The 22,915-nt window shown below is 46.8% G+C and overlaps 1 protein-coding gene across 15 annotated transcripts in view; it reads right to left on the bottom strand.

Moving 5' to 3' along the window:
- Positions 1–22,915, bottom strand: part of RALGPS1 (Ral GEF with PH domain and SH3 binding motif 1) — a 313,342-nt gene that overhangs the window by 261,847 nt on the left and 28,580 nt on the right. For 4 of the 15 annotated variants that reach the window (XM_086684056.1, XM_086684055.1, XM_086684054.1 and 1 more), the window contains exon 1: positions 10,495–10,730. The exons of 1 other annotated variant lie outside the window; for it this stretch is intronic. The gene's annotated coding sequence lies outside the window, so the exon portion shown is untranslated. Of the gene's footprint in view, positions 1–9,758; positions 9,874–9,963; positions 9,984–10,494; positions 10,731–22,915 lie in introns of those variants that run through there. 10 more of the 15 variants (XM_025914877.2, XM_025914882.2, XM_086684048.1 and 7 more) reach the window with 6 other exon arrangements.

Below are 22,915 nucleotides of genomic sequence, written 5' to 3'. Positions count from 1 at the left end.
GAACCATGACCATGCAGCTGTCACCTGTTCACCTGGTCAACTCCAACTCATCTTTTCTGTGGAAAGTGGCTCTGGCCTTCCCAGCAGGTAGAGCTGCCCTGTTTACAGTCGGCAGGCACCTTCTACTCCTCCTCTGTAGCCATCTTCAGTGCTTCAGTTAATGTTTTCTATGCTTGTTATTGTTTTTGTACTTTTATACTTCTTTAACTTTGCTACTAGATTATGAGTTAAAAGACAGCAAGGACCAGATTCATCTTTTTTTCTGTACTGTGGCCCCACACTCAGCAGGCCCTGAACAGAAATGGATGGATTATGGATGGATGGATGGATGGATGGATGGATGGATGGATGGACAGACAGATGGACTGACAGGCAGGTAGGTCTAAAAGACAGGCAAGAACAAGGAATAAGGCTGCCTTTCATTGCTGGTACAATAGTTCCACTTCATCCAGCTCTCTTTACTCTGACTCGATCCTCACAAAGCAATCTCAGATTTTAAAACTGGGGCTTTTTGAGGTGCCTGGGAGACTCAGTTGGTTGAGCACCCGATTGCGACTCAAGTCATGATCTCACAGTTCGTGAGTTCAAGCCCTGCGTCAGGCTCTCTGCTGTCAATGCAAAGCCCGCTTCGTATCCTCTGTCCCTCCCTCTCTCTGCCCCTCCCCTGCTCGCTCGCTCGCTCTCTCTCTCAAAAATAAACATTTAATATAAATAAAATAAGAAAGGATAAAAATAAAACTGGGGCTTTCCTACTGAAGAAAGGACACATACACACCAGGGATATTCCTTTTTATTTGGAAAGCAGGTGTCAGAACAAACTGACACACTTGCATTCTGGCTTCATATCCGGTGATTTTTCTATAATTCCAGGCTGCTGTCTCTGTTCCAAAAGGATATTGGCTATATTTATAAAACTAGGTTCCAAGAATCTCTCAGCCTTTAAGAAGCCCCCTAAGATCATGATGAAGCTCCCTAAGATCAATATGCATATTGCCACCAGACCCCAGAGCTGCACACAAAGTAAGTCAGGACTTAGTTCCTCCGACTCAACAAAGGACCTCAATGCAGAGGTTTTCATCAGAGGTAAATGCTTCTTCATGAACATGGTCTATGTGCAACGTTTTATGTCCTGCAGGAAGTTGTTATGAAATGCAATGTACAAATGGATGTGCTAAAGTCCATAGGATTTGCTGGGTGGAGAATCAGGACACAGAGTATGAAACCCTGGCAAAGTCCCACCCTCAGCAGTGGGAAGAGTGGACTCCGTGCCCTTAACTTTCAGGACGGACTGACACCACATCTGATGAGTGCAAAGTTCACAACAGTGCTCATTGCAAAAGAGCCCTGTAGCAGGTATACCCAGAGAGAAAGTAGAGAAATAAGCTAACTAGAGCAACCTGGCAGGTTTGAAAACAGCAAGAGAATGCTGTCTATCAATCATCAAAATCTTATCTAAAAGATTCTAATCTTCTAATCTTATCAAAAAGCTTCCCAACAAGAACAAATTCTAATCTTAGTTGTCAACCCATCAGCACATGCATTAGTAATTACTGTACTTTACAAGGAAGATCAGGGTTTCCTAGTCCCTAGAATGAAAACAGACCTTAAAACCCTCACTGCAAATTGCACTCCTTAAGTTCCATTATCAGGAAACTAAAATAACTAAAACTAAGAGAAACTATCACAAGTACCTTTTTCAATGAACACGTTTCCTTATCTCACCTATGACTCTTCCAATGTCAGAAACCACACCTTGAGGCAGCACAGGGTGCAAGAAAAGACAACGGAGGAGCCCTCAGTTTCTCCCACAGCTACATCTTGGGCAACTTGCTTGGCCTCTCTGAGCTTCCATTTTCTCCCATGCACCTCAAAGATTGCCTTGTAAGAACCAAGACGACCCTGAAAAAACAGGTGTCAAAAGAGACTTTGTAAAGTGTTGAGATATTTCACAATGAAGGGACCTCAGATCCAACGTTCTCATTTCATAGATTCAAATCAGTTACTGGACACTCACCGTTTACTTCATTTATTCATTCGACAAACACTTATGGGGTACCTGCTATGTGCCAGATGCTATGACAGGCCCTAAAGACCCAATGGTGAGCAAAACAGCCCTAGTCCAGGATCTGACAGCACTACGGGAGACAGACATCACCAACCACTGCACGACAAAGCATCTTGTTACCCCCAGCAGGCCATGCTTGAGATCTGGTCTTTTTTCTAAGGGAGGTCAGAAGCCACTGAAGGGTTTTAAGCAGAGAACCACACACAACTCATTCTGGCTGTCTTGTACTAGCCCTGGGCTAGGCCCAGGATATGGCAAGAACAAATGCAGGCTCTTACTCTACAAAATCGGCCGGCAGGGAGGGGGGCGGGGGTGGTGTTCACCAGGAAGTCCTCATTAGTCACAGAGTGTTATGACACACTACAGGAGGGTGTTGTGGGAGCCTGTGGGGGGAACAGTCTAGAAATGCTAGTGGGCCGAAAGTGTTGGAGATGTGGTGCCCAGAGGAAAAACAAATCAAAACACAGCTACAGAAAGGACACGCAATAAAAAATACCTCAAAATGGTCAAAGTCACCGATTCCACGTAACAAACTTCAGTGCCACAAAAAGAGACACAGCATATTCTCCTGAATTTATTAACTTGTTTTCCATAAATATTTAATCACTGAGAAATGTATCAAAAGCACAGATTTCTCTTGACCTAATTATCAAGCTTATACAAGAGTGGGTGAGAATTATTATAGCCAATAAACATGAATTTAATTATACTCATCAGTCTTTCTTTCATCTTTACGAAGAGAAGATGATTTTCAAAGACATCTTTGACTGTTGAGGCCAAATATTTAAATTTCTTGATTAGTCAAGTAATTGTCTTCACCTTAAAATAAAACCTTGTAATAAAAATATTTAAATCTTCATCTCATTTTTTTAAATTTTTTTGTTTAATGTTTGTTTATTGTCGAAGGAGAGAGAGACAGAGCGTGAGTGAGATAGGGGCAGAGAGTGGGGGAGACACAGAATCCAAAGCAGGTTCCAGGCTCTAAGCTGTCAGCACAGAGTCCGACGCCGGGCTTGAACTCACGAGCCATGAGATCATGACCTAAGCCGAAGGCTGACGCTTAACCCACTGGGCCACCCAGGAGCCCCTAAAAATATTTAAACCTTAAAGAGGAAAAATATAATGTTGCATCCGTTCATATTAAAGACCCTCCATTTAACGTGGAGTCACAGAACAAGGAGACAGAAACAACTTGGGAAACAAGCCTTCATTTCCTGAACCAGCCTCAGACAAGGCCCCCCCTCACAGTGACTCCATCCTCTCCCTTACCAACAGCCAACTGCTTTTGTGGGTGTGCACACTTGCATCCAGTCCCAACACAAGCTGAGTTCCTCCTGCCACCCTGGATGACCCTACTAGCCCCTGCCACCGAGGACATCTGAGTTTTAACATATTCCTTGTGCGATAACTCAAGTAACTTCCATAGGCAGTAAATTAACATCCCCTAAAAAAGCATTCTGCAAGCACGCTAACAATGGATGAAGAGAACATTATTCCAGCTCACATCTACTGGGTGCTCATGATGTGTGAACTCTATGCTGAGCCCCATTCCACATGATCACCTTGAAGCCTTTTAGGAACCATATGGAGGTAAGTACCATTGTGAAAAGTACGGGAGAGGATTCATTTTCAGAAACATCAAATAAAAGCTGTGCTACTTAACAGCAGGATTACATTACAACCTACTGGACATATGTATGAACCCCGCCCCACCCAGCCCACAGTGGAGTCCCAAACCCTTAGATACTTCATTTCCTGGTTCTTCTTCCCCTCTCTGTTTCGCGAACTTACTTTCACGGGCTTTGCAATGAGCATGCGCCAAAGAACAAAGGAGGGACTGAGAGTCTCCGCATCCCTCAGGAAATGTACATTTGTTCCAATTAGACTACTTTTTGCTTACACGGGCATAGGCGATGTCTGGGTAAGGCTGTAACCTCTGTAGTATTCAGCCAATGAGGAATCAGGGGAGGAACTTGCATACTAGGAGATAAATTTCTGCTGTAACTGCCCCAAGTGTGCCAGTCTGTCAGACACCCACTCCGACAAGAACGTTCATTGAAACCTTGCTTCACTGCATCCCTCCTTTGATTGGGTCAAGTGGGCTTATTTCCCACATCATCACACTTCCTGTATCAATGAGGAAACAGAGGAGTGGTCACTTGACCAAAGCCACCAGGGTTTTGAGTAGTGGAGTTAGGACCCATACCCACATTGGCCTGACTCTAGAGTCTGCACTTTAAGCTCTGATGTCAGGAGATAAATCTCCTACAGAGAACATAATGGAGTCAAAAGCTCTGCAGAAAAACTGTGGGACAATTTGTCATTCTGGGTCTTCATTGCCTCTGCTCTCCTCCATAAGTGCATGTGAAACAAGCCTGGCTTATGCCTCCCCTTGGGGAAAAGATGTGGAATTGATCAGTGCAGGTGATCCAATGAAGAAAAGGTGCTCACGACGGTGCTGGGCTGGAAACTACCTTTGAGAAGGGCTTGTGTAAAAAAAAAAAAAAAAAAAAAAAAAGGGAGAGGAAACACTTGTGGACAAACCCATAACTCGGGGTTAACGGGGCCCATGAGGAGTATCCCTAGAACTCCTCGAGTTCTTTGTGACTTCAGAGCTGGTTTCTCAGACACCATGGCCGTCATCTTTACCACTCCACTGGAACCATTACGACTATACTAGAAACCAGAGAAAACAACTGAAGAGGTGCTCCTCAGTGCTCCAAAAGAACCACGAATAACATGTGAGCAGTCTGTAGGAACAGCTTTCTATCAGGCACCAGGCTAAACGTGCCACTGCATTATTTCACTGAATCTTCAACAAGAGTCCTAAGTTAGATAACACTGCTATCCCCATTTAACAAATCAGTAAACAAGACACAAACAGGAAGACATTTGCCCAAGGTCTTATGTGTGGAAGAGCCAGAATTTGAACCCAGGTCTGCCTGGCTCCAAAGCATGAATCTGCTTGGCCCCTTGACTTGAGGTCTTCTGTCACAGTCAGTTGCCTTCTGATCACCTTCTGTTTGCATGTGGCTCCTCCCCCAACCATGAGCTCCTCAAAGGCAGGGACAGGACTCCTTCATCTCCACACATTCCCAGCATTCAGCAAAGGGTTTAGCCCAAAGCAGGAACCCAGCAAGGCTGGTGAGTGAATCCCCGCATAAAGGAAGTAAGGTCACCTCTCTTTTTAAGAAAATGGCCCTAAAAATGCCCCCAGGATGCCCCTCACAGACGCCAACCTGACCTACTGTCCACTTCCTCTGGTCAAAATCTATGCACCACTACTCTGCTCCCTTGAGCCTGCTCCTCCACAACCTCACCACAAGAGAAAGATGAGCAGCCATGCTCTGAGGAAAGTCAAGGTGGGCTTAACAAATATGAGCAGTTCATGTTTAGAGCTGTCCTTTTTTCTGCTTCCCTATCTTGTCCTGGAGCATCCGGAGCAAATAGTTCTTTCCTGTCCCATCTCTAAGACTCTTTGGACAAGTACCACCAGCCACACCCAAAGCCTACAGCTAGTATATGGCACAACACATGCCTGTCAGAGTCAGCACTCAAGTAGTTGGAAAGTGAAGGAACAGAGCCCAGAAACCGGGATTCACCAGAGAAATAATGACTTATCAATAAGAGCTTGCCAACATTCAGTTGGTCCAGAGGTACGTCCCAATGCCCACCAAGAGCCTACCCTGAAGACTCAGCGGCAAAGACAGCAGGAGGGTTTTCCTGTGCAGGGAGGAGCCACAGACATAAACCGATGCACGCTATAACACAGTGCGTGTTCTGATCAAGGCAGACATGCAATGAAAGTCAAGGGAGTACAAACAGGAGCGGTCGCTTGTGCCTAGAACAGAGTAGGTTTCACAAAGGTAAGGATATTTGACCTGGGAAGCCATTCCCAAATCACCCAGGGAGAAGTCACTATTTCCTGACTCCATGACGCCTCTACTGCTCACCACCCCAACGTTGGGCCCACCACAACTGTTGGGTAATCAGTGACTTAGGTGTCTGTCTCCCTGCACAGTATGTGAGCATCCCAAGGGCAAGGACTTTGGGCACTGTCCACGGCTCAGTCTCAACTGCCCAGGAAATATCTGCCGACAAAAAACAAAAGAGGCTACTTCAGGTTATTAATAACATGGCAGCTACCCCTTCTTGAGCATCTACTAAGACCTGCTATCGTTGCAAGTACTTTGTATGCATGATCTCATTTCCTCCGCACAAAAACCTCAAAAGGCAGATTTTATTATCATCATCCATTTACAGATAGGAAGACTGAAATGCAGAAAGATTAGGTAAATTGTCCCAAGTCATAGAGCCAGTGAGTGACAGCTCAACTTTGAATCAAGGGCTGAATGGAAAGTCAGTTTTCATTCACTAACAAACAGATCCCTTTTCCTTTCTCCTTCTGCCGTCCACCTTGCATCCAGATATACGGCTGCCTGTAGTCTATTGTTCACTGGGACCAAAGCCATTTGTTTCCTAGAAAAGAACAAGGGATGTCTCTTGTTATTCTTCTAAACAATGACTGCTAACCATTACTGAGTAAACATCATGGGGAGGGCGGGGAGACATGGATAAAATTGTGCTTACAACATCAGTTGAAAACATTTATTAAGAAGGAACTGTGTGTACCAACTGGAACACAGTCCAATGTTGGAACAATTTCCAAAACAGATCAAGTGAATAAATGAAGGAGAAAGAGGATGTACAGACACCATTCTTTCTGTAAGAGAAAGGATATATAATAAACAAGAAAAATGGTAATGGTGGTTGCCCCTAGGGAGAAGGACTGGCAGCTGGAGGCAAGAAAGACCCTTTATAATTTGTTCCCCTTTGAATGACTTGCCTTTTTTTTAAAGTTTATTCATTTATTTTGAGAGCAAGAGAGATGGGGGGGGCGGTTGAGAGTGAGTGAGAAAGTGAGGGGGAGAGGGAGAGGGAGAGAAAGAGACAGAGAGAGAGAGTGTCACAAGCAGACTCCACACTGTCAGTGCAAAGCCTGATGTGGGTCTTGAGCTCACGAATTCCGTGAGATCATGACCTGAGCTGAAACCAAGAGTTGAACGCTTTTTTTTTTTTAATGTTTATTTATTTTTGAGACAGAGAGAGACAGAGCATGAACGGGGGAGGGTCAGAGAGAGAAGGAGACACAGAATCCGCAGCAGGCTCCAGGCTCTGAGCTGTCAGCACAGAGCCCGACGCGGGGCTCAAACTTACAGACCATGAGATCATGACCTGAGCTGAAGTCGGACACATAACCGACGGAGCCACCCAGGAGCCCCCCAAGAGTTGAACACTTAACAGACTGAATCACCCAGGCACCCCATGAACTACCTGCCTTTAAAAAGAGAAGCCATGTGTGATATTTTTTTTTTTACTTCTTAAAAAAATAAGATTAAAAACACCATTTAAAAAAACCACTTTTTGCCAGGCTTCTTCCAAATGCTCACGTACATATAACTGCAACTGCGAAGAAGTATGTATGCTTATGAACAAAAGCTGGGTGGACTTCATTTATGGTAAAACAGAACTGTGAAACAGCTTTGGTCTTTCATGCTGAGGTTCGCCAATTTCACTAATGTTGCAATAGGTTTTTGCAAATAAATCAATAGCATTTTGAAGACAGAGATACAACATACATATAAGCAGCAGGGACAACGTGCCACACCTTCTTAAATCCCTTCATCTGTTCCTTCAACAAGTATTTAATAAGCACCTACTACGCACTAGGCAAAGTGTTAGGCAGATTTTTTTTTTTTTTAAACAGCAGGTCATTAGTTTCTTCCCCCCTGCCTTTCAGGAAAATATGACAGCATGCTGATGAGAATGCCAGAGCAAGCACAACGCTTGATGTTCTCAGTCTCACACCATCCTCACTCAGCCTAGAAAATGGAGGTCTGGCAAAGAGATTTGTTCAAGGTTATACAAGAAGTGAAGGCTTCAGAATTACCAGTCCTGCTCTCTTTACATGCCTCATGCTATTCTGTTGTGTTGAAAGATGAGTAGGCAGGGAGGGAAGAAATGAACCCTAACACTGAATGCCTAATATATCAGGTGCTTTCACATACCTTGTCTCATTTATTCTTCATAACAACCTCTCAATGTGGACATGATTATCCTTGTTTCACAAATAAGGCAAACAAAGCTCTGAGAAGTTGAGAAACTGGTGCATAAGACTTCCAACCTGACCCACCTGACTTCCAAGCCAGAGCTTTCACCCTCCATACTGAAGAGGAAAATCAATTTAAAAAGGTAGACTGGGGCCATATCGCTAAGAGCTTCGGGTTCAATATTTTCTATTGATGAAGTTTCTCTCAACCCTGGGTATTGTCACTCCAATAATAACAAGCAAAGAGACGATCCCCTCCTTATGCAACGCATGTTCTAACTTTTGTGTACCACCAAGTTTGGGCTTTCCTTTTAACCCACAGAGCATGATGGTTATCCAGAGGGCAGCAATCTCTGAGAACCATTTACACAGTTTCTGCCAGGCCAGAAAGGGAAAACTCACACATGCAAACTGCTAGACCCTCTGGGTGCCTGCCACACAAGCCCAGGCCCCAGTAAGGACCCATCCCTGAGACGCCATTCCCATGATGCCACTGGGCCACAACCACCCAGCTGAGAGGTAGCGAAATAGGCCAGCGCCACAGTGGTTGGCCTCCAAAAGTTCCATTCCTCCTAAAGTAAAGAAAAATGCAGGCCAGTGCAGGAGAAGCCTCTTTCTCCTGCAATGCAGGTAGGAGAAATGACAGTGTGTTCAAACTGCTAGTGAGTAGAGGTACTGTGCACCAAAAAGTCACACACATGGGTTCCCTGCTATCTTCTGGATAGGAGGGAGCCCTCTCATCTTGATTTCTTCTCTCTGCCCCTGTAGGAAGCTAATGAAATTCTCACATTCCTTTCTTTTTAGTGTCTTCCTTCTGGAACGTGGTAAAATCAGAGTTCCTACTTGGATGGGGAGGAAGAATTCCATAAGGCTCAAGCCTAAGCCTCATGATCCAGCTCAGAGTCCTCACTGGGGTTGGGGTCTAAAGGTCAGCAAACAATTAAATGTTCCTCGGTTTCCACCTGCCATCGCTCCCTGCCACAGCTCCCTCAGTGGCCTTGATCCAAGACAGGACTCAGTCTTTTGGGCACTCTCTGCCATAAACCTCATCCCAAACTCAAACAAGAAAATGGTCTACTAGAAATACCCTTCTCTTTAAACCCCCAGTCCGTGAATCCAACCTCCCTATCGGCAAAGAGGAAGGAGACTCATAACTTTAGCCCATAATGTGCTCAATAAGCATTTTTCCATCCTAGCCTCACAAGTCCCCTGGGAGGCACACAAGGCAGGTTGCGCGCTGCTATAGATGCTCGTTTTGCAGAGGAAGACACAAAGCTCAGAGAGGTGAAAGACTCTCCGGGGGTTACACAGAGGCAAACGCTTCTGAACCCTCATTCCTGTTCTCCCCCTTCACCAGGCTGCCATGTCAGTCTTTTGGAGACTGCCATTGGGAAGATCTGCAGCAGCATCTGGTACCAGGACCCTTCAAGCTTCACACTAACTACTCTTCCAGCAAGCAACATTTCTCAAACACATTTCTGATCATCGAATGAATGCCAACCGCCGACCCCAATCGAGGCAGGTCCCCCTGCAACAGCACAGGGAAAGCCCCTGAGATCGTGAAAAACGACGCGCCCCACTTACCGCACAGCGTGTCATAGCCTAATAAACGGGGCGAGCTAAGATCCAAGTCAGCCTCAAGAGAAGCACAGGCAGGCCCGGCCAACCCCTCTGGCCCAGCGGCAACCCTCGAAGCCTCCAGAATATTCAGAAAACCCAAAGCTCGCGCGCCCACCCAAACCCCACTACAACGGAGAGAGCTGCATTCCCTGCTCCGGAGACCACTCACCCTCCGCCAGCTCGTCACCTGAGGCACCGCTTCCGGACCTGCAACCGCTCGGTGCCCCGCCCCCCGCCCCTGCAGGTCTCCCTGGCCCCGCCCTTTGCACCTGTGGTTTTTTTTCAGGCCCGGGCTCTCCAGCAGCTCAGACCTCACCTCGCAGCCCCCTCCCACTGCCTAATCTGTGGTCCCACCTTGCCCCGCCCCCACACCTGCAGCCCCCTCTTCCCCGCCCAACTGCCTCCACCAGCCCCGCCCCCAACACCTGCGGCCTGTCCCCACCTCCACCCCGACACCCACTGCCCTTCACACCAACCCCTCGCGGGACGAGCGCGCCTAAGGCCCCCGGCCCGGCCCCCGGCGCCCCTGAACCCTCCCAACACCACCCCTGCCCCCCGGCCCCGCCTCCCTCCCCGAGGCCCCTCCCCGGCCCAGCGGCCCCTCTGGGTCCCGCCCCCCGCACCTGCAGCTCCCTGCGGCCCGGCCCTCAGGGCCCCGCCCGGCCCCGCCCCGCCCCGCCCCGCGGGCCGCTCCTCTCACCGCCCGCTCTCGCCGCCGCCGCTGCAGTCCCGGCCGGTCACCTTGACGCGGGCCGCAGTGGCTGCCGCCGCCTCCTCATGGCCCTGGGAGCGGCCCAGGCGGCAGCGGCGCCTTCGCTCGCAGGCCGGGGCCGGGCCGAGCCAGGCCGGGGCCGGGCCGGGCGCAGCTGGAGCGCGGGCCGACGCGGGAGCGGAGCCGGTGCCCAGCCGCAGTAGGAACCGTCCGCTCCTGGGCCTGAGCGGCGGGCCGTCCAACCAATCGGTGCGCGGCGCCAGACCAGCCCACCCAACCAGTTCGAGGCAGAGGCGGGGACACGCAAATCGGCCGGCTGGGAGCGCCAGTGCGCAGCCGCTGCAGCTTCGGTCCTTGCTGGCCTCGGCCTCAGTTCCAGCCTGAGGACGCCCTCTCAGCCTGTAAGGATGCTCTCCGCGGTCTGCACACCCCTCTCAGCGCCCTGCCACGCCCATTTTCTTCCTAGAAATAGCAGTGCATCTTATTCCCCGTACATCCTTCCAGGCCTCCTACAATCTCCCCTTGAAATCCCTACCTAGGATTTATCGTTTTGAACAACAACAACAAAAAAATGGTTTTGTGAGAGACATCACCTCAATGCTCATTCTATTCAACTCAGAGGTAGGCACAGAACACAGAACGCCAGAGCCAGAGGAAACCTCAGAGAGCGGGGGGTCCAACCCATTTACTTTACAGCTGGGAAAATTAGGCCCCAAGAGGTGAAGGGACTTGCCCGAGACCACACAATTGCAAAGCGGGGAAATGAGCCTGCCCCTTGTCTCCCTGCTCCCACATCCTTTACTCTGTGCCAGACACGAAGAGGTAGGCAGGGAGGTCAAGTCATTTGATTACAGTCGCAGAGGTAACAAGTTGCAAACACAGTCGAAGTCAGGTCTGTGACACCCTGCAAGTCCAGAACCACAGTAAGGAGCCCCGACATCCTCCCTTACTCCCATTGATTCTCGGGCACAAAGACATGTAGAACGTCATTTTGACAATTTTCAAATTCATTTAGAAGTTACGTCCGAGTATGGAAAGATTTGGTTCTTGTGTTTCCCAAAACTTACAGAGAAAAAAAAGAAACGGTCAAACAGAAAGAAAGTCAGTAGAAATTAAACCAGTTCTAAGTTTTCAGGGACCTCAGAGGGAAGTTTCAGCCATTTTGCATTAAGAAAATCATCATCATCAAAAAAGATACCTTATTTTACTTAAGGAGAGCAAAAGACAATGTAATGCAATAGTTCTGCTCAAAGCCCCTGGATTCAGAAATGCACAGGGTTGTGGTTGAGTACAAAAGCTGGAGAGACAGATTGCCTGAGTCCAAACTCAGCAAGCTGTGTGCAGGTAAGCAAGTTACTTACCGTCACTGTAGCTCAGTTTCTTTGTTGAAAAATGAGTATGCTGAAAACAGCAGCCTGTTCAGAAAGACTGTTGGGAGGATTAAATGAGATGATATGTGTAAGAGAGCCTAGTACCTAACAGGAGCTCAATAAACATTAGCTATTGTTATTGCTACCTGTGTGGTGTAGGGCAAACATGGAAAGAGTTTGGGACAGTGCTTGCAATATATGCTTGCCAAATGGCATCTATTAATTTCTTTTTATGTTTACTATTTTTGAGAGAGACCATGCAAGCAGGGAGGGGCAGGGAGAGAGGGAGACACAGAATCAGAAGCAGGCTCCGGGCCCTGAGCTGTCAGCACAGAGCCCGATGTGGGGCTGGAACTCAACAAACCGTGAGATCATGACCTGAGCCGAAGCCGGATGCCCAACCAACTGAGCCACGCACATGCCCCGTAAACCCAATTTTGAAATGAGAAAGGATCTCAAGAGATAGTTCCCTAAATAAGGTATACAAATGGCTAATGAGTACATGAAAAGATGTTCAATATCATCAGCCATCGGAGAAATGCAAATCAAAACCACCATGAGATACCACCTCACACTCATTAGGCTAGCTATAACACATACAATGGACAATTACGAAAGTTGGTGAGGAGATGGAGAAGTTGGAACCCTCATACACTGCTGGTAGGCATGTAAAGTGGTGCAGCCACTTTGGAAAACAGTCTGGCAGTACCTTAAAAGGCTAACCTTGGAGTTACCATATGACCCAGCAATTCCATGCTTAGACACATACCCAAATGAAAACATACATCCATACAAAAACTTGTACATAGATGTTCATAACAATATTATTCATAATGTCCAAGAAGTGGAAATACCCCAATGTGCATCAACTGATGAATGGGTAAATAAGATGTGGCATATCCATACAAAGGGCTATAAAGAGAAACAAAGTACTGATTCATGCTACAACATGGATGAACCTTGACAACATGGTAAGTGAAAGAAGGCAGATCACATATGATTCCATTTATATGAAATGTCCAGCACAGGCAAATCTATAGAGACAGAGTAGATTAGTGGTTGTCTAGGGCTGGGGGGATGGAAGACTTGGGGGGTACTGGCTAAGGCATGTGGAGTTTCCTTTTAAGATGATGAAAATGTTCTAAAACTGATTGTGGGGATGGTTGCACAACTCTGTGAATATGCCACAAGCCGTTGCATTGTACACTTTTAATTATATAGTGTATGGATTGCATCTCAATAAAGCTGTTTTAAAAAGTTGTCGTAAAGTCAGATCAGTCATGTCACGCCCATTCTCAAACACCGTGTAACAGGATATGGAGAGGATCTCAGCTGCATCCACTGGTGTCTGCATTGCCTACTGTCTAATGTGTGATGCACTGGTGGAGTGCTTGCAGCATTTCATGTGTTTGAGTCACTCAATGAAGGGAAGGAACTTTTGAACCACAGGAGTAAAGGAGGGTTGGAGAAGTCACCAAGGGGCAATCTCCCAGGCCAGCTGCCTCTCTGGGTAGACTTGTACTTCATGGAGAGCCAAGCTTTGAAACAGTCCAAGGAGCTGCTTTCATTAAAAATGCTGATCAACAGGGAAGCTGTGATAAACAGACTCTAGGGTGGCCCCCACAACCTGCACCTCCTGATGCCCTTGGCCTATGTGATCCCCTTCCCTGAGTGTAGGCAGGATCTGACTTGCTTCTGACCAGAAGAAGGCAAAGGTTTTAGGATGGATGTTATTATGTTGCATAAGATTATAACCCATCTTGCTAAGATACTCTCTCCTGCTGCCCTTGAAGACACAAACTGTTGTAAGTTGCTCTATGGAGAAAACCACTTAGCAAGGAACTGAGGGCAACCTCCAGCCAGCAGCCAGCAAGAAACTGGGACCCTCAGTCCAGCAACCTGCAAGGAACCGAATGATACTGATAATCACATGAGCTCGAAAGCACACCCTTCCCTTATCAAGCCTCAGATGAGAGTGCAGCCTGGCCAACATCTTGATTACAGCCTTGTGAGACCCTGATGCAAGGGGCCCAGCTAAGCTGAGCCTGATTCCTGACCCACAGAAACTCTGAGATAATAAATGAGTGTTGTTTTAAGCTGTTACATTTGTGATAAAATTGCTATGCAGGAATGTATAATACAGAGGCTCAGCCCACCCTGTCCTGGTGCCCAAGAGGCAGCTTCTGTGCAGAAGCCATCAGTGTGCCCCCGGTACAAGGAGGATTCTGGAATGCAGAACTCCTCCAGATGCTGGGGGCTTATGTCTTTGGGGAGGATAGGATCTGGAAAAGAGCACCATCCTTGGCGTACAGATAGCAGTGGCAATGGTGAGAAGCCCCCAAGGGGAAGCAGCCATCAACGTGGGCAGTAGAGGGGAGACTGGAAGAACGGGAGTTGAGAATAAAGTTTTCATTTTGGTCAGTTCTAGAAAATAATGACGGCTTTGCCACTTCACAGCTATGTGGCCTTAGACAAGCTTTCTCATGTATGAGAAGGTAATAATATTTAGAGTACCTACCTTGTAGGGTTCTCCTGAGGAAAAGTGGTTTAATCCTCTAGTGGCCACGAGAATGCAGACCTCTGACTATCAGGAGCTTATGTAATCAAGGGCCCAGCTGCTGCGTTATGAAACCCAACAAAGCATTTGCACTAAGGCAACACTATGTATGGGCGGCACCCAATGACGGACCATTGCAGGGACTCTAATGCATGCCTGCCCCTGGGTGACAATGATAGTCCTCTGATGGTCCTCTTTGGCTCAAGGACTCCTCAACAGCCTTGCTGAACCTCTAGATTGCATGGTAGTACGGGATGCTTCCACACACTTCCTTCCCTTTCTCCTTCCCTTGGGGTCAGGTTTGCATCACAGTCTCATGGCTCTCTCAGCCTTCCTGAGCTCCCTACTAAAATCACTGCATGCTGGATCCTGTATGGCATCTGCTTCCCAATGAATCCGGACTGGCACAAGAATTCCCCGGAGTGGTCAGGGAAGACAGGTGGTAAGATGCCGATTTAGGACGGGCTTACCCACTGCCTAGCAGGCAGAGGATGCCCTCCTGAGGAAACACAGATAGTCCTTGGAACAAGATGATGGCTCAAATGCTGAAGATTTCATTGTTGGTGACCTGGGAAGTATCTCTGTGGAGGAGACTACTGTGGTAGGTGCTGTGATGCCAGCATGTAAAATATATGAGAGAGGGATGCCTACCTGACTTAGTCGGTAAAGCATGCAACTCTTGATCTAGGGGTCATAAGTTCAAGCCCCATATTCATTAAGAGTCCGATTTTGGCTCAGATCATGATCTCACGGTTTGTGAGTTCAAGCCCTGCATCAGGCACTGTACTGACAGCTCGGAGCCTGGAGCCTGCTTCAGGTTCTGTGCCTCCTTCTCTGCCCTTACCCCCACTTGTGCTCTCTTTCTCAAAAATAAACATTAAAAATGTTTTCAAATAAAGATTTAAAAAAAATAAAAAAGTTTTTTTAGGGGTGCCTGGGTGACTCATCGGTTGTGTCCAACTCTTGATCTTGGCTCAGGTCGTGATCTCAGGGTCATGAGTTCAAGCCCCTGCATTGGGCTCCGCACTACGCATGGAGCCTACTTAAAATAAATAAATAAACAAACAAATAAAGTGGTTTTTAAAATAAAATATATGGGGAGAACAATGTCTACAGAGACAGGAAGTTAGTTGGTTACAGCTAAGCTGTATTACAGAAGGATAATGAGAGACTGAGTGCTATCAAGGAGCAGTTAATGGCTAAAGAGAAGAGCCGAGGAACTCTGGAAGCAGCTTACAAAGAGACCCTCATCACATATGGTAGTGGAAAACAGACACTTTAATGGCAGGCTGAAGATCTAATTGTTAGAGTCTAGAGCTCCAGAGATGTTTGTAGTTCTTGGTTCCCATAGCCAAGGTGAGTGTTGGACGAAGGTCAGGGCCCCCCAGTAGGGAAAACCTAGGATCCTAAAAGGTGGGACAGGGATATCTGGATGTACGTCCCTGAGGATACTGACTCTGCAACGTGCATCCCAGGGCCCTCTGGGCTTGCCAAGCTAGAACACCTTTCCTTAGTGAGAGCAAGAGCCACCACTGTGCTATCAGGTGCTACAGAAGCCCTTCCCCACAGACGACAGGTGCCCCCACCTCCTCTCCAGGCCGCCAGGCTGGGCAGTTAGGGTTAAATCCCAGCATAATCTGGCTCAGGAATGCACCAGACCTGATAAGGGGAAAAATAGACTATATACTTAAAGAACGCAAGAATTAGCCATTATGTACTGAAAAAAGACAGGGGAGTACCCCTCAGGTTGGATTTTGTGGGTGCTTGATCAAGGAAGCTGGAATGCAAGTCTAGACAGGCAAGAATTCATCAACTCGGGAACATGTTCTTAGGACACTTTCTTTAACATCCTAGCAAGGACCCCAGCTACCGGAGTGGCTCTTAGAAGCCTGAGGAAAACAATGGCCAATTCTCAGTGACATGGAAATATCTGAATTGCCCCAGTGGATGGTAGAAGGGGGCATGGTGACATGGACATAGAGTTACCCTATTAAATGGTTTCTGTATTTGGAAATTAGCCTCTTGCTAAAATTTATTTGTAATCCCAAAATAAATACAGCACTTTCGAGATCACTCACAGACACATAAAAAATTTTAGTCACCTGATGTGCATGTTCCCAACAGAGGTCAAAACAAGCAGACATTCTACCTTCATGTTCAATGCTCCCACGGTACACAAGTGTCCTCCCTGAAGCCTATCTAGCACCCTGTTTTTCATTTTTGTGCTTCTTTTGGTGATTTAACTATTTAAAATTATCCCTGGGCATAATGCTGAAGTGCTGGATAGTGTTCCTAAGCACAAGAAGGCTGTGATGGGACTGAATGAGAAAGTGCATGTGTTAAATAAACAGTTCAGGCATGAGTTATAGTGCTGTTGGTCATGAGTTCAATGTTAACTAATCAACAATACAGTTGATCCTTGTAAAACATGCATTTGCACTGTACACATCGCCTTATACTTGGGGAAGGGCAGAGAGAGAGGGAGAGAGAGAATCCTAAGCAGGCTCCGCTTTATCAGCACAGAGCCTCATGCAGGGCTTGAAATCACAAACTGTGAGATCATGACCTGAGCAAAATCAAGAGTTAGATGCTTAATCAGTTGAGCTACCCAGGCACCCCAATATGGCAGCATTCTAATTCTATACTTTAGTTTTTACACTTAGCAACTATAAGTCAGTAGATTCAGCCCCGCTTTCCCTGTGTTCCAAAGTCAAGTTTTTAGTTGGTCAAGGCTGAAGGCTGGCTCCAGACCTGGTGAAGTCACCAGGGCAATCTATCCTGAGAGCCAACTGGTCGACCTTCCCCTGATACAAGCCTCACTCTCTGCAGTGATATTCTTTATGAAAAAGCCATTTCAACGTTGGCATTTTCTATAGTAGACACTCCATAAATATTCATTGAATTGAGTTCTACTGCCTCCCCATGGACACAGGGTAAAATCTGAATTTCTTAATATGAAATAAAATATACCTCAACATCTGTCTCCAGTCACCCTATCCACCCTCATCTCCTATTTACTAGGATTTACAAAGCATTTACTATGTTTCATCTCATGAAATACATGATTTCATTCAATAAATACAGATGTGCATAGGTGTCATAGAGGCCATTATGTATAAATTATTATATAATGTGACATCTATCATATGTTGTATGTATATGCATACAATTCAACCTAAATAGTCTCACACAACCTATGTTCCTCTGTAAGTTGTTTTTCCACACTCAACCATATGTCATGAACATGTCTCCATGACATAAAGGTTTATTTACACATTTATATCACCATTTTAAATGATTCCCTACCATAGCATTGTAGGAATGTACCAGATTTACCAATGAACATTAAAGTGGCTTCCAATTTTTCAATATTATAACCAGCACTAGAATGAGTAAATTTATACATCTTGTTAGATCATTACTTATTATATTGTCTTATTAAGTTAAATTCTTAAAAGTGGTATTGCTGTATCAAAGGGAATGCATATTTAAAAATTTTGAAACATGGTACCAATCTACCTTCCAGAGATGCCACATGGACTTATATTTCCAACATCAGGGTATGTCTTCTCATCCCCCCCCCCCCAATCAATGCTGGGTATTACCCCTGAATAAGTAGGAAAATGGTCCCTCATTATTGTTTTGATTGCTTTCTACGGAGGTAAAACATCTTTACTATGAACTTACTAGCCTTGAGTATATATTCTTCTGTGGACTGTTTCTTTAGGTCATTTCCCTTTCTAAAATTGGACTCTTCAGGGCTCCTGGGTGGCTCAGTCAGTTGAGTGTCCAAGCCTTGATGTCAGGTCAGGTCATGATCTCATGGTTTGTGAGTTCAAGCCCCTCATTGGGCTCCGTGCTCACAGCGCAGAGCCTGCTTGGGATTCTCTCTTTCTCTCCCCCTCTCTGTCCCTTCCCCACTCATGCTGTCTCTGACTCTCTCAAAATAAATGAGTAAAACTTTAAAATTAAAAAATAAAATAAAATTGGACTCTTCGTCCTTTTTAAATGAATTTTAATGTTTGTTTTTGAGAGAGAGACACACACAGAATATGAACGATGGAGGGGCAGGGATAGAGGGAGACACAGAATCCAAAGCAGGCTCCAGGTTCCGAGCTATCACCACAGAGCCTGATGCGGTGCTCAAACGCACGAACTTTGAGATCATGACCTGAGTTGAAGTCGGATGTTCAACAGACTGAACCACCCAGGCACCCCTAAATTAATTTTAAAAGTTCTTGCTCTATAGGGGAGCCTGGGTGGCTCAGTCAGCTGAGCATCCAACTCTTGATTTAGGCTTGGGTCATTATCTCATGGTTCATGAGACTGAATCCCACGTACAGCTATGCTGACAATGCAGACTCTGCTTAGGATTCTCTCTCCCTCTCTCTCTCGCTGCCCCTCCCATGCCTGTGTGTTCTCTCTCCCTCTCTTAAAGTAAATAAACTTTAAAAAATAAATTCTTGCTCAATATATTGCCAAGGTTTACTTCTAAACTTGTAGCAGTTTTGGTGGTGGTGTTGTTGCTTTCAGTAAACATGTTTTACATCATGTATAGTCAAATCTATTGTTTCCATTTCTTATCCTTAAAAAGATCTTCCCCACTGCAAAAGCAAATAAGTCATCACCTCCTTTTTAAAAAAACTAGTTCCTTCATGGTTTCATTTTTCTACTATTAACTATTTCATTCTCCTGAATTTTGTTTCTAGTCTGGCCTCTTCTTCACTTAGCTGGGCCTCCTCCCTCAGATTGGGTCTCTGTTGGTCTCTCCTCCCTTCAGCAGGATATAGATTCTTAAGGGATCTCAAAATTAGTGTCAGGCAATATTAGCCCTAAGCCTGAGGTCTCCACTTGCAGGATGTCCACTGGTTCCAGCCAAGGAAATGGAATTTATACCTAGTGGAGGACTAGTAGCCCTTCTTTTGTTTCTTCTTTTTTTAGTGTTGGGGCGCCTGGGTGGCTCAGTTGGTTAAGCCATCTGACTTCAGCTCAGGTCATGATCTCACGATTCATGGGTTTGAGCCCCACATCAGGCTCTGTGCTGACAGCTTGGAGACTGGCACCTGGTGCAGATTCTGTGTCTCCCTCTCTCTCTCAAGCAGGGGGAGGGGCAGAGAGAGAGGGAGACAGAGAATCCGAAGCAGGCCTAGCATTGTCAGTGCAGAGCCTGACATCAGGCACAAACCATGAGATCATGACCTGAGCCAAAGTCAGTTGCTCAACCGACTGAGCCACCCAGGTGCTCCAGACTAGTAGCACTGCAATGCTTTTCCACGGTGCACCAGGGCTGGCAAATGCTCATAATAATGTAATTCCTTCAGGAGACAGCAGGAGGGAGTGGTGTCCTGGAATCACGGTCAGACCGTCTGAAGTTTGCCATTCAGAACCTGCCAGAATGGCTGTCTTAGTCCCAGGACAAATCTCAGGTGTAGAATACCCTGTCTCTGGGTCCTCTATCCTCACAGAGCACTCAGGGTTACCAGGCCATGTCATTGGCTCTCTAGGGGGAGTCAATGAGGCTACAAGCCTCAGTTACCCACACAGAGCCCAATTCTTTCCATCTGAGCTTAGACCATCATACCCAGATAGCACCTGACACTTTATAAAGGGAAATATTTCCACAAGTAACATTGTAGGCAGAGAGGTGCTGGGTTGACCTTCAGGTGGAAGAAGTCGCCAGTACTCACAGGGTCTGCAGCTGCTCATCCCGAAAGTGGGGCCTTTCAACCAGAGCCTGGTGGCAGGAGGTTCCTACAGGCCACCCTGGGGAAAGGGGGACCAAGCAGTGGAGGAAAAGGACGAACTAGTAGTTTAGTGATTGAACTCCAGATGTCATTCCCATCTCACCACCAGCTTGGCCGGGGGCTGGCAGGCAAGTAGGGGTGAGCAAGGCCGGAGCATGGGGAGGCAGTTGTGTTGAAAAAGGCAAAGAGGAAGTGAGATGAAACTAGCAAACGCCCCCACTGCCTTCCCTCTACAATACACGCAAGGCGGGCATCCCTTTGCTCAACTGAGTCAGTGCCAGCGGCCTGTGAGGTCAAGAAAGCCAGAGCACCCTGGAGAGCAGGACAAGAGAGAATCGGGGGCCACTGGGAGAAAAGCTCTCCAAGGGAAAGTTCCAGGAAGCCTCAGGAAATCCAGATGCAAGAATCCATTCTCAGAGCCCAGATCTCCCAAACTGAAGGTGGCTTTTGATGCTCACATTAATATTTGGAGAAGTGGAAAGAGCGAAGCTTTGGAGGGGGTAAAAAAAATAACAACAAAATCCGCTGAAAACAGCTCCAGGGATCCGGATGTGCAATGAATAGAATGCCTGGCAGAGACAGCCTAGTTAGGAGAAGTCACACGAAAGTAATGTGTTTGCCAAAGAAGTGTTCTTCCAAGTTGTGGATTCCACCACCTCAGTTCCAACAAAATTCTGTAAGAAACACGTCTCATAATAATATTTGTGAAAGCTCTGAAGTGGAGGGAGGTGGGCAGGCAGAAAAGGGAAGAATGTTCCCTTGGCCTAGACTTCAGATGATATGAAATGTTAGGGTTCGGGAGTGAACGGTCAAGAAAGAATTTTTGAGACATCTTCGGTGCAAAAAGGGTGGCTTTATTAAAGCACAGGGACAGGACCCATGAGCAGAAAGAGCTGCACTGGGGTTGTAAGGAGCGACTGATTATATACCTCTAAGTTGGGAAGGGGTTAGGCTAGTGTAAGTCTCTAAGGAATTTGGAAGCAATGTTTCCAGGACCTTGAGAGGCTAGCTGTTGTTAGGGTAAGGTCATTTACTACTGTCTAGTAAAACCTTAGCCATGAGACCCTTCAGATGTGTATCAGTGGGCCCTATGTTTGGAGGATGATTGCTAACATATATCTTGGCGGGGGTGGGGGGGTGGTGTGTAGAGATAAAGGAAGTTTCCAAATGGATTTTCATATGTTAAAATAGACTTACAGGATCCTGAAGATCAGGCTAATGTCAAGTTAAGGCTGCCTTTTGCCTTAAGCAAAGTATTAACATTTGAGGTGGCTAAGCTCCTTGAGCAAGGTCACTCTGCCTGTCCCAAGTACAGGTCAAGAGGCTGTAGTTCAATTTCTTTCTAAATTTCTTTTGCCTTCATTCTCCACATCATAGAGAACATAGCCCATGACATATTTAGCCTAGAGGAGCCCAGAGATGGCTGGGAGACCGTAATGTTCTCACTGAATATTTCAAGCATGTGTGGTCCTGGGGAGTGGAAGGAGGGCCAAGGGTCTAACTCCAAGTAGGCAAACTTTATGCTCAGGATAAGGACGTTATCATGGAAAGCTATCAAAGATGCAGAGTCTCCAGAGAGGTAGCCAATTTCCACAAGCAAGTAGCAACTGGAGATTACTTAGATGGACGGCTACTGCTGTAGGACTTCCGGTATTGGGAGATGGGGAGCAAGTAGTCTGGGCGGAGCCTTCCCACTTATGAGTGTAAGGGTCGTTCCCTGCCAAGTTGAGCAGTCCGGGGAAGGAGGTGGAATTCAAAATGAGTTCCCCTGATTTGCACATTTCAAAGAAACACACACACACACACACACACACACACACACACACACACACACGGCACCTGAAGGTGGTATGAGCCAACTGGCAGGATCCATTCTAGCTTGGAGGCTTGGGCCATACACAGCTACCACTGGGGCCCCGAGGAGTGCGGGGAAGAACAGGGCAAATCTTGTGTTGGGACACAAAGAAGTGCCCAAGGGCTGATCAGAGTGCCAAGACCAAGGCCAAAAGGGATGAAGAAATGTTCTGAGTGCCAGGACCTCACTGCCCTGGCAGCAAAGCTTGAGGTGGGCTTGTGACATAGTCATGGGGGTGGGGGGATGGAGCGGAGGCACCACAACCGCCAGCAACACCTAGCCAGCCAGGACAGATGGGAATGTCACTGTCCCCTAGAGGCTCCGTCAGACTGATTAGGTCCAAGCTCCATTAGGTCAGATGCAGGAACAAAAGAAAGCCCTAGTAAGCAACCTCTTTTGAAGATGAAGGGCAGGGGACCTATTTGTTGTCTCAGATGGGACAGGAACGGGATGCAGCTCTGCCCAAGTCGGCCGTGTGGGTGAGTGCATTATAATCCACCATTAATGTAGACGATTCTCCTCCCACCCCCTCTAGAGTGATAGTACGTTCTCGACCACCGACAGCTAGGTCAGCAGGCTTCATGATACACCTTCCGCCAAGCAGTGGACAGCAATCACCCAGTGAGGGCTCCCGGTGAGGGTTCCAGAGCATGACCCCAAGTTGATGTGTTCTGCACGTTTCCTTCCAGGTGGCCTCTTTCTGCTATTTGTGTTCTGAAAAGTTTTGAGCTGTATTTGCTGACAAAAGGTATGCAAGTTAGGTCTGTTGTGAAAAACAAAAGGAAAACATCACAGGACCTTAAACATAAAAGTCATTCAGGCATGAGGGGCTTTCAAGGAAATGGCCCAGGAAACAGGGATGAAAATCAGCCAAGCAATTAGG

Source organism: Puma concolor, chromosome D4 (genome assembly GCF_028749965.1).
Source record: "Puma concolor isolate L17-30 chromosome D4, mPumCon1.1.hap2, whole genome shotgun sequence".
In the NCBI taxonomy this organism is placed as follows: domain Eukaryota; kingdom Metazoa; phylum Chordata; class Mammalia; order Carnivora; family Felidae; genus Puma; species Puma concolor.
Note: the sequence above shows the minus strand (reverse complement) of the source record. Positions and strands in the feature narration are given on the sequence as shown.